Raw genomic sequence first — 12,102 nt, 5'->3', positions numbered from 1 at the left:
TATTTTGAGATTTTCCCCCCTCCTTATGTTTTAGTTTACTGCTTCTTCAAGTTTACTAAACTATACTGCATTGTCTAATTTGATATTAATTCCACTGAGTTTACTTTTCATTTCAGACAATGTATATTTTATCTCTAAAATTTCATGTGGATCAGTTTTTAAATACATTTCATATTTTTCTTTGTTATGTTCATGCTTTCTTCTACCTTTTTGAACAAATGGAATATTCGTAGTAATGGTTTTAAAGTTCTCATCTACTACTTCTGTTATATGTATCTTTTCTGTTGACTGATTAATCCACTCTTAGCAAGTTGCACTTTTCTGCTTCATTGCATGCTGTGTAACCCAGGTGGTGCTAGTGGTAAAAGACCTGCCTGCCAATGCAGGAGTCGCAAGAGATGTGGGTTCAATCCCTGAGTCAGGAAGATCCCCCGGAGGAGGAAATGGCAACCCACTCCAGTATTCTTGCCTGGGAAATCCCATGGACAGAGGAGCCTGGTGGGCTACAGTCCATGGGGTTGCAAAGAGTGAGACTCGACTGGGCACACACACGTGCACGTGTAATTTGTGATTGAATGCTAGACATTGTAAATTTTACTTTGTTGGTTGTTGAATTTTTATGTTCCATTAACTTTAGGAGTTTTTTTTAGGATAATTGTTTTTTTAGAACTGGTTTAATCCGTTTGAGATTCGAATCCAAATCTTTAATCCATTTGAAGCTTTTTAGCTTCAATGGAATGGACTTTATTATTCCAAGGCTAAACGGACACTGCTACTGATGCAGTAACCTCAGGATTTCACTGATGCCCTTTGTGTTAAAAGATCTTACCATTGTGGTTTTGAGAATAAAAATCATTCCTGGCATTAAGGGAACATTGGAAATTATTCTGCCTGCTCCTTTCCAGTGACTTTTCCCCTGGTCTTAGTAGTGTTGATTAGACTCATTGAAAACTCAAGGGGAACTCTCTTCAGATTATCAGAGAGCTCTCTTCTATCCATTACTCTTCTCTGCGAGTTCTTTCAGAGATCCCTGTACTAAGCTTTATATTGTACATTGTCTGAAAACATTTGCTTTCTATATTTTGTCCAGGTTTTTGGCTTTTTTAGATAGAAGGGTAGTCTAGTGGTTAAACAATCTGCCTGCCAATGCAGGGGACAGGGGTTCAGTCCCTGAGAAGATTGCACATGTGGTGGGACAACTAAGTCCGTGCGCCACAACTACCGAAACCCACACACTCTAGAGCACATGCTCTGCAGCAAGGGAGGCCACTGCAGTGAGAAGTCCACAGCTAGAGAAAGCCCATGTGCAGCAAAGAAGAACCAGCACAGCTAAAAATAAATAAAAATTTTTTAAAGTAAAAAAAAAAAAAGTTAGAAGGGTAAATCTTTTTTCTGTAGTCCATCTTGACTAGAAACATGCATTGTGTATCTTTGTTTTCATTCATACTTCTTTTCATCTTAGATATGAACATTTTCTGTATTTTAAGGTGTTTTTGTTTGTATTTCTTTTTCAAAAAAAATTTCTACCTATGGGAATCCAAATACATAATTCTATATACTTAAAGACTTCTGTGTTCACAGATTACACAGTACCCGTTTATCAGCTCATTTTGTCTTTATTGTTTGGACTGTCAAATTGCTTTTCGTATTTAACTAAATAATTTTCTTCTTGTAAGCCTGTTTTTTCTTATGTTGAGGTTTTTAAACATTTAAGTATGATTCATTTACAGTGTTGTGACACAGTCTGCTGTGCAGCAAAGTGACTCAGTTGTATACATATACACATTTTTTTTATATTCTTTTCCATTATGGTTTATCACAACATACTGAATCTAGTTCCCTATGCTATACATTAGGACTTTGTTATTTATCCATTCTAAATTTAATAGTTTGCATCTACCAATCCCAAACACCCAGCTCATCCCTCTCACTCTCTACCTTCCCCTTGGCAACTGCATGTGTGTTCTCTATGTCTGAGTCCATTTCTACTTTGTATATACGTTTATTTGTGCCATATTTGAGGTTCAATGTATAAGTGATATGGTATTTGTCTTTCTGACTTATTTCACTTTGTATGATAATCTCTAGTTGAATCCATGTTGCTGCAAATGGCATTATTTCATTCATTTTTATGGCTGAGTAGTATCCTATTTTATATATATATATATATACACACACACACACACACACACGTATACATACATACACAACATCTTCCACATCTTCTTTATCCATTCATCTGTTGATGAACATTTAGATTGTTTCTATGTTTTGGATATTGTGAACAGTGCTTCTGTGAACATAGGGGTGCATGTATCTTTGTGAATTATAGGTTTGTCTGAATATATTCTGAGGAGTGAGATTGCTGGCTCAAATAGTAATTCTATTTTCCAGTTTTCTGAGGAATCTCCATACTGTTTTCCATAATGGCTGTAGCAACTTACATTCCCACCAACAGTGTAGGAGGGTTTCCTTTTCTCTATAGTCTTTCCAGCATTGTTATTTTTAGACATTTTGATGATGGCTGTTCTGTGAGGTGGTACCTCACTGTAGTTTTGATTTGCATTTCTTTACCGATTAGTGATGTTGGACATCACTAGTTCACATCATTAGTAATGTTCAACATCTTTTCATGTGCCTACTATTCCCTTTAGAACCCATTTGCGGACCAGGAAAAAAAATCTCTGTTTACCAATTACTTATGTAATGTTTACCATGTAGCAGGCTATATGCTAGATTTTGGATACATATTCAGAGGTAGATGAAGAAGAGTTCCTGTGCTCAAAGTGTTTGCAGTCTAGTAGGTAAAATAGCAAGAAACAGCCTCCCCTTTGTAGAATATTTGCAGTAGGAACTGTGTTTCTCTATTCTAGAACCATGGAAACAGATGTGACTGCACTCTGAGTGTTACTTTATCCTAATCCTGATTCATTTTTTCTCAAACACCCAAGACTGGTCCTGCCTTGGGACTTTGCTCTTGCTTCTCTGTCTGCCTAGAATTCTCCTCTCCAAAAGTTATCCAAATGACTTACTCCTGCTCCTTCACATCCCTGCTGAAATGTCACTTTATTAATGTGATCTCCCTAGACTATTTTCTATAAAATAACACTTTCCACCTTCTGTCTTTTATCCCTTTATTTGAATTTATTTGTTATATTGATAGCATTACTATTTACATTTTAATTTCTGTCCTCATTATGTTTTATCTCTTCCTCCCTCAAATATAAATACTAGATGAGCAGGGACTTTATCTGTTTTGTTCACCATTTTATCCCCAATGTCTTGAGTAGTTATTGTCACATAACAGGATTCTTTATACATGTTTCTTGAAAGAATTAACACCTCTTTGGGCACTTGATTATTTTTCCTTCTCATGTTTCCCTGGAAAGCATTTTCTGACTGATTTTATTCACATTGTATATTTTTAGCTTATTCCAGACTTCAAATAAGCATAAAAAAGATACCTATCATGTTAAGTACCTATTACAATTTGTTTCCCCCACTCTCTTAGTTTTCATATAGGACCAGTCCACTTGATAAACATCTTGACATCCTGAACAAAAAGCATGGACTATCTACCCACCCACTTGCTTCTCAGATATTTGGGTGTGCTGGGAAAGAGCATATGGAAAAATTTGGTATGTTGAAAAACTTTGAGGCTTACTGATAGTTATATAAATGTGTGAAAAGCAATATTTATTTATTAAGAAACTGTGGAGGATGCTAGATTGTATAAAAATGAAATGTTTTTCAGTTAAGTTGAAGAAATAGTGTGGTAGAATTTAGTTGTATTCTTACAAATGACATCATATGGGAAGCACCTAGAATGTTCCAAAATAAGACATTGAAATAGAAAAAATAACATAAATCTTGTCTCCTTTAATCATGGATTATAAATTGCTGCTTATCAGTTCTGAATATGGTAATGAGACTTAAGGCTTGCTCTTGGTATTAGATTTATATAGCCATATTTTATTCTTGTGCTTGAATCTAACAGGAGTCCATCATTATCTGTCAATCCATAGGGCTTTATGAGATTTAAATTTCATGGTTGATTTTTATTTTTTAGGTAAACATCCCAGGTTTTTGACTGATGATCAATGATTGGCCTGCCTTAGCCAGCTAGTTAAAACATGGAGTAGAGCAGCTAGAGTTCTTGTCTTTTATCTTTTGTTTTAATTGTATGACCCTGAACCAGTGCCTTGTTGTATACTGTGAGATAAGAAAGAAAATAGTCATGCTCATTCCTATTCTTTGTAGGAAAAATATCCCAGGTTATATAACCAAGATTAAGTAATCAGAAAGCAAAGAAATCTTCAAGGAAGAATGGTAGGATGGCAAAGAGGAGACTGACAGCTTGGAGCCATGGGAATTTTCTTCCTTGTAGCTATTTCTTAACATTTTAAAACTCAGTCCATTCCAATCTGGCTTCCCTCCTTTGGGCTACCACTGATAACCACATTGCCATATCGAATAAATACTTCTCAATCCTGTTTTAATAGACCTCAGTACCATTACCCCGCTTTGATCACGTCTGTCTTAAAACATTCTCTTCTCTTGGCCTCTGTGATATCTCACACTTCTTGTTTTCCTTACCTCTTTGGCTATTCCTTATCCATTTCCTTTTGAATTAAATAATTTATTTAAAAATTGAGCTCTTATTATATTGTAGGCACTATTCTAGGCACTGGAAAATAGAAGTATATAACTTAGTTATTGCTGTGTAATAAGCTATTCCCAAACTCAGTGATTTTAAATAATGATTTTTTATTATTACAGCTTGCAAGTTTGTAGACTGACTGGGAATCAGTGGATCTAAGTCATGATCAGCTATTTTTGTCTGGTTTGATATGACTGTAGGGTGGTTAGAGGCTCCATTTTACTCGTGTTTGGCTGGTTGTCTCAGCCTCCACTTGGGGCCAGAAGGCCAGCTCTGGCATGTCCTTTTTATGGTCACAGCACAAGCATAAGAGCATAATCTGCAACATGCAAGGCATCTTGAGACTTGACCAAAGCAAGTCATATGAAAAACTTGGAATCAAGGGAGAGGGAAATATACTTTACTTTTTTAAAGGTAGGAAACTGCAAAGTCAGACCATAAAGGGAAAAAGAATTAGGGGTATCAATGCAGTCATTCACAAGCAACAAATAAGCAGATGAAATGTGTGGTCTTTGCTTAAGTTTCTAGTAGAGGGGGACAGTAGCATATGGGAAAAAAACTAAGATAATTTCAAATAATTATTAGTCCTGTGAAGAAGTAAAACAAGGTTATACACTGGTGGGGAGATGGGAACAAACTTAGGATAGTCAATGATGAGCTCTATACCTGCGTATCCAGTCAGCATCTTTACATCTCTGCTTGTATGTGTAACAGGTGTCTCAATTTTCACATGTTCATGTGCAGACTCTTAATTCTGTTCCCCCATCAGCTTAAACTTACTCTTCTTCTACTTTTCCTCATCTTAGTCAGTGGCATTTCCACCCATTCAGTTGTTTAAAGCAAAAACATGAATCATGTCAGACACTTCTCCCAACTCTTCCCCTGCTCTAGTCCCTCAGTATCCTTAGTTCTACCTTCAAACTCCAAATTATGTTTTTTCCCTAGTTTCTTTTATTACCACAGCTCTTACCCCAGACCATAATTTTCAAGCTGTGATCTGTGACCTGAGAAAAATAGAATGCTAACACCTAAAGCTGACTTTATTTTGGGGGGCTCCAAAATCACTGCAGATGGTGATTGCAGCCGTAAGCGTTAAAAGACTCTTACTCCTTGGAAGGAAAGTTATGACCAACCTAGACAGCATATTAAAAAGCAGACATTACTTTGCCAACAAAGGTCTGTCTAGTCAAGGCTATGGTTTTTCTGGTGGTCATGTGTGGATGTGAGAGTTGGACTATAAAGAAAGCTGAGCACCGAAGAATTGATGCTTTTGAATTGTGGTGTTGGAGAAGACTCTTGAGAGTCCCTTGGACTGCAAGGGGATCCAACCAGTCCAACCTAAGGGAGATCAGTCCTGGATGTTCATTGGAAGGACTGATGTTGAAGCTGAAACTCCAATAATTTGGCCACCTGATGTGACGAGCTCACTCATTTGAAAAGACCCTGATGCTGGAAACGATTGAGGGCAGGAGGAGAAGGGGACGACAGAGGATGAGATGCTTGGATGGTATCACCGACTCAATGGACATGAGTTTGGGTGAACTCCGGGAATTGGTGATGGACAGGGAGGCCTGGTGTGCTGCGGTTCATGGGGTTGCAAAGAGTTGGACATGACTGAGCGACTGAACTGACTAACACATAAGGATCCCCTCTGGATAATTTTTATCTTAGGAATTTTGTGGATGTCCTGTGAATCTTGGTTTGTTGCTCCATTAGTCAACAAGCTACACCTGCAAATTTCTTTGGGTCCTTTCTGAGCAACATTGTTTTTAAAAATTTTTTTCATTTATTTGTTTACCTGTACTGGGTCTTAGTTGCAGCATGTGGGATCTTTAGATGCAGCATGGGAGATCTAGTTCCCCGACCAGGGACTGAACCCAGGGCCCCTGCCTTGGGGGTGCAGAGTCTTAGCCACTGGGCCACCAAGCAAGTCCCAAGGATCAACATTCTTGTTTCCTAGCAGCCCTTTGATTGAGAGGTTTGTAAGGCACAACTTTTTTTCTGTCTGAACAGCATTCTGAGACATCTTTCTGAGTCTTTTACAGAAGATTTGTTACAACTTGGGCTTCAGTTTTGGACCATGTTTTCCTGACAGTACCCTGGATTTCATTTTTGCTCAAAGATTATTTCTTAATTTTAGCATTTTTTACCACTTCGAGAGGCTGAGAATTTTCAAAACTATGACGTTCTGGATCCTTTTTGTTTAATAGTTCTCTCTGCAATATAGCACTGTAGAGTTTTACTATAAGCAGCAAGAAGAAACCATGTAGCAGTTTCAATATTTTGCTTATTGTCTGGTTTCTTCTAAACTGTGGTAATAGTATTACCATAATTTCTGCTTCTATTGTAACAAGGATCTCCTTTTCTCCAGTCTTCAGGAAGATTTTGTCCTTTTGCAAACTCTCACTTGCAGTGTCAGAGGATCTTGAGGCTACTACTGTTTTCTTCAAGGTATTCAGGCTTTCACTGGTAATTTTTCCAAACTTTGGAACTAGAATGATTCCAAAGCCATTCATATATTTTACATTTTTGTTCAATATAACTCCATTTCTACTGTATTAGTCTGCTTGGGCTGACATAGCCAATACCATAGACCCAGTGCCTCAAACCTTATAGGTCTAGAGGCTGGGAGGTCTAAAATTCAGACACAAGATAAGTTTTATACTAAGGCCTCTTCTCTTGGGTCACAGGTGGCTCCGTCTTACTGTGTATCATCACATGAGCTCCTCTTTTTTGTGAGTGCAGAGAGGGAGGGAGAGAGAAACATATTTGTCTTCGTCTTTTTGTAAGAATTCAAAGATTACAAAAAACTGAGACACCGTATTAAAAAACAATGACATGACTTTGCTGACAAAGTTCCGTATAGTCAAAGCTATGGTTTTTCTAGTAGTCATGTATGGATGTGAGAGTTGGAACATAAAGAAGGCTGAGTGCCAAAGAACTGATGCTTTCAAATTGTGGTGCTGGAGAAGACTCTTGAGAGTCCCTTGGACTGCAAGGAGATCAAACCTGTCAATCTTAAAGGAAATCAGTCCTGAATATTCATTGGAAGGGCTGATGCTGAAGCTGAAACTCTAATACTTTGGCCATCTCATGTGACGAGCCAACTCACTGGAAAAGTGATGCTTTCCCTGATGCTGGGAAAGATTGAAGGCAAGAGGAGAAAAGGGTGGTAGAGGATGAGATGGTTAGATAGCATCACTGACCCAATGGACAGAAATTTGAACAGACTGCAGGAGATAGTGAAGGACAGGGGAGCCTGGCATGCTGCAGTCCATGGGGTTGCAGAGTTGGACACAACTTAGGGATGGAATAACAACGAACAACAAGAGCACTAATCCTATCAAGAGGGACTTACCCTCTTGACTTCATTGACCATAATTATCCAAAGCCCATCTCCAGATACCATCACGTTGGGGGTTGGGACATCAACAAATGAATTTTGAGGGGACACAATTCAGACCATAGCATTCAGATACCAAAATGTATATTATCTAGTACTATGTTATAGTGAGATTCTTTTTTTAAATCATTTATTTTTTTAATTCCTGCTGTCTAGTGTTCCCATGTGTAAGCTCACTGGCCTTCCAGTGTGTTCTGTAAGCCCAACTTAAACCCTGTACCACAGTCTCAAATTTCCTTTGGCTACAATGCTCTTTATTCCTTCAAGGTCAACTCTTTTCATGCTTTAGGTCTTTAAAAAAATCTTATCTCATATCTCTAACACTTTGCAAAAGTATTTTTGCTTTGATGTCCAATAGGCCTTTCAAATTGAACAGGTCTAAAACTGAAGTACTAATTCTCTCCTTGAACTTCTACCTTCCTTGTCTGTTCCTCCTGAAGTTTTTTCTGTTCAGCAAGAGATAACTCCATATTTCTAGGACCTTTGGCCAAAAATCTTAGAGCCAGTCTTGATTTTTATTGTCCTTAACATTCAGTAGATCAGTAAGCCTTTTTACCCATTTCTTAAAATATCCAGAAATATAAGAAAGAGAAGTGTTTCTCCACATTTTCCCCACTTTTCCTGTAGAGCAAATTGTCATAATTTCTCACCTGGAGTATAAGAGTCTCCTACATGATTTTTAGCTTCTGCTTGTGCACCTGTACAATCAATTCTTTATGTCCAGAGCAATGCTTTTCCAATATAAACTAGATCATTTCACTCCTCTGCTCAAAACTTTGCTGCATTCTTTCCACACTCAGATTGGAACCTACAAGCCTTATTATGGCCTATAAGTTTCTATATAGTCTGACTCTCCACTCTCACCGGATTGTGATGTATTGATTTTTTTTAATGTGGAGTTAGATTTTGTCACTTTTTTTAGTATTTTCAAATCCATATTCATAAGTGATATTGGTTTATAATTTTCTTTTTTCTTATGTCCTTAACAAGTTTAAGTGTTAATTTTATACTTACTTCTTAAAAGGAAATAGGAAGCCTTTCCTCATTTTTTATGCTTTGGGACAATTTATGGAGCACTGGGACTACTTGATCTTTGTAGGTTTGATTTAATACTCTGTAAAAATATCTGAGCCTGTTTTGTTTTTTTTTTTTTGATGTGTGGGTTTTTCTTTTTGTTGTTGTTGTGGTGGTCGCTTGGTAATTATTTCTTTTTGTTTAAACATTCCATCTCCCATGGGGTCAGTTTTGGTAGTCTGTATTTCTCTTGGAAATTATCTATTTCATTTAGAATTTCAAATTACTTGTATAGAAGTCCTGAAAAGTAGTCTTTTACAGTTTTCAATTTTCTGTTTCAATGGTTTTTCTCTCCTGTTATTTCTTATATTTGTGTATATATACTTTCTCCTTTTTCCCCCATTAAGTTAGGGTAAGAGTTTGTTTCTTTTATTAAATTTCTCAAAACAATAGAGTTTTGATTAACTACGTCTGTTCTTTATTTCTTTGGGCTGCCCTGGGTCTTCGTTGTTGCTCATGGGCTTTCTCTAGCTGCCGCGAGTCGGGGCTACTCTCTAGTTGCGGTGCATGGGCTTCTCATCGCGGTGGCTTCACTTGTTGCCGAGCATGAGCTCCAGGGCTTGCCTGGGCTTCAGTAGTTGTGGCTTGGGGGCTCAGTAGTTGCAGTCCCCAGGCTTTAGAGCACAGGCTCAGTAGTTGTGGCTCATGGGTTTAGTTGCTCTGCAGCATGTGGGATCTTCCCAGACTAGGGACTGAACCATTGTCTCAACATTGGAAGGCAGATTCTTAGCCACTGCACCATCAGGGAAGTCCATGCCTACTCTTTCTAATTCTTTATCCCTTTATTTTCTGCCTTTATCTTCCTTGTGCTTTCTGTTGGTTTACTTTGTAGTTGTTTTTCTAGTTTTTTAATTGGGAACATAACTCATTTTTTATCTTTGTAGTAAATAACAGCTGTATTGAGATGAAATTGACGTACCATAAAATGGATTATTTTAAAGTGTACAACTCAGTGTACACTTTAATATATTCACAGAGTTGTGAAATCATCTCCACTATCTAATTTCAGGACATTTTCATCTCCAAAGGAAAACCCATACCCATTAATACTCCTTTCCTCTGAGGCACCTGGCAACCACTAATCTACTTTCTGTTATTATGTATTTGCTTATTATGAACATTTTATAAAAAGATAGCTAAGTATATGACCTTTTGTGACAGGCTTCTTTTAATCAGCATAGAAAACATTCACAGTTCATTTGTCTTGTAGCATGGATCAGGACTTCATTGTTTTCAATTGATGAATATGTTCCATTTTAATCATCCTTAGTGTTTAGTCCTATATCCTTGTTATTGCTATAAGCATATATATACACATTGGTTCTGAGGTGTAGTGTTTTAATTTTTCAGTATCATTTTCTCAGAAGCTTTGCAGTCATTTGTATTTCCCCCTTTTGCCCAAGAGTTGTTTTATGGAAATAGTTTAAAATTTTCCAGGTAGACTTAATTTTTACATTTCATTAATAATTTCTAATTTTATTACATTGTGATTTGAGAGTGTTGTTTTAGATTTTGGGGAATTCCTAGTTCTGAGATGCCCTCTCATGTCAATGGAGTAAAGTCCTCATTCTGTAGTGGGTTTTTGAAAGATGGATTAAGTATCCTCTGATTTTTTGTTTTGTGGGTTTTTGTTTGTTTGTTTTCTTCTTGCAGAAACCTAAAAATTACTCTGTTAGTTTCTTTTCTCTTTCACCATCCAGTTGCCAAAGGGACCTTTCCTTTTTTTTCCCACCTGTTTTCTTCTCTTAGAAGCTATGACTTTCAAAGGTTAGCAACATGGATCTCCTGTGCTTTTCTAGCCCTTCCCTGCAGTAACGTTTTAATCTATGGGAATATTTTTTCAATATTTCACTCTTGTGGGGAGTCTTTCTCTTCTGGGTGGTTGTTTCAGAGCAGTTGTGGGCCTGCTGCTAGCTCCCCACGTCTCTCCTCTGCGTATTTGCAGACTATGCTTCTTCTCTAGGAGGCTTCCTGTGGGAGTGTGAATAATTACTAACAGGGATTTGGTCACTTTTTCCTTTCCCACTTTTTTTCAGTTATAGATAACTTGAAGTTTTGTGGGGTTTTTCTTTGTCTACGTATACTGAGGGTATGGTTTTGTGCAGTTTTATTTGTTCTTCTTGTTATTCCATGTTGTTTTTGAGGATATGGAGATTTAGGCCGCCCCCATTGCCCTCAGCTAGCTGGAAACCCTCTGTTTGGTGTTTTCAATCTTTCCTAAAGTTTTATATTACTCAGAGTAGTTAGATGGGGTTTTTTTTGTAGTCTAAAATTTGAAATATAAATGTACAGTATTTTTGTTGGAATGTTATTCTTCATCCAATAGACTTCTAGTGAATTGTAGAATTTCATGGAATTTTAAATTGTCCCTTGAAATTGCCATTTGTGAATGTGTCCTAGAAATAAAGTAAAAATGTTTGTAGTAGCTTACATTCTGTTATAGAAACAGGAGATTTTTGTGGCTTCGAAGTGTGATTCAAGGAGATTGAGATCTTTTTATATCATGCATATTCTTAGAACAACCAAAAGTCTGAATTGGCAGTTCAGAATCAGGAATCAGCAAACCCTCTGTCTGTGTCGTGGCTTCATAAATACATGGTAAGGGACTGGCAGAATATTTTTCAAAGGGTGGCTATCTTCTGTAGATTAACTGGATCCCATAGTAAGGAAGTAAGAAGGAAAAACATAATACCTACTGAATATCTCCTATTTCAGACACTGTGCCAAGTGTATTTATATAGCTTATCTGCCTTTCTTCCTATAAATCCATGTGTGAATTGCTTGTAAATCTTCTAATAGATAATAGTAAAACATTTGTACTTCCTGTGACAAGAAACTTGCCACAGAAGCTACTCATTCCATGGGTTTTTTTTTTTTTTTGGTGATTCCAATAGTTACAGTGCTCTTTTCCACATTGAAGTCAAATCTTTCTCCCTATAGTTTCTGTCTTCTGAGATTCACAGAA

General features: G+C 37.2%; 1 long non-coding RNA gene across 2 annotated transcripts in view; it reads left to right on the top strand.

Annotated features, from left to right (window-relative positions):
* LOC104993774 overlaps positions 1 to 12,102 on the top strand; it is a 63,376-nt gene that overhangs the window by 7,648 nt on the left and 43,626 nt on the right. For both annotated transcript variants that reach the window (XR_825873.1, XR_825872.1), the window contains one exon: positions 3,512 to 3,638. This is a non-coding gene — a long non-coding RNA (uncharacterized LOC104993774). The remainder of the gene's footprint in view (positions 1 to 3,511; positions 3,639 to 12,102) is intronic.

Source organism: Bison bison, unplaced genomic scaffold (assembly GCF_000754665.1).
Source record: "Bison bison bison isolate TAMUID 2011002044 unplaced genomic scaffold, Bison_UMD1.0 scf7180017864244, whole genome shotgun sequence".
Taxonomy (NCBI): Eukaryota; Metazoa; Chordata; class Mammalia; order Artiodactyla; family Bovidae; genus Bison; species Bison bison.
The sequence above is the reverse complement of the archived record's forward strand: the minus strand, read 5'-3'. Positions and strand labels throughout refer to the sequence as shown.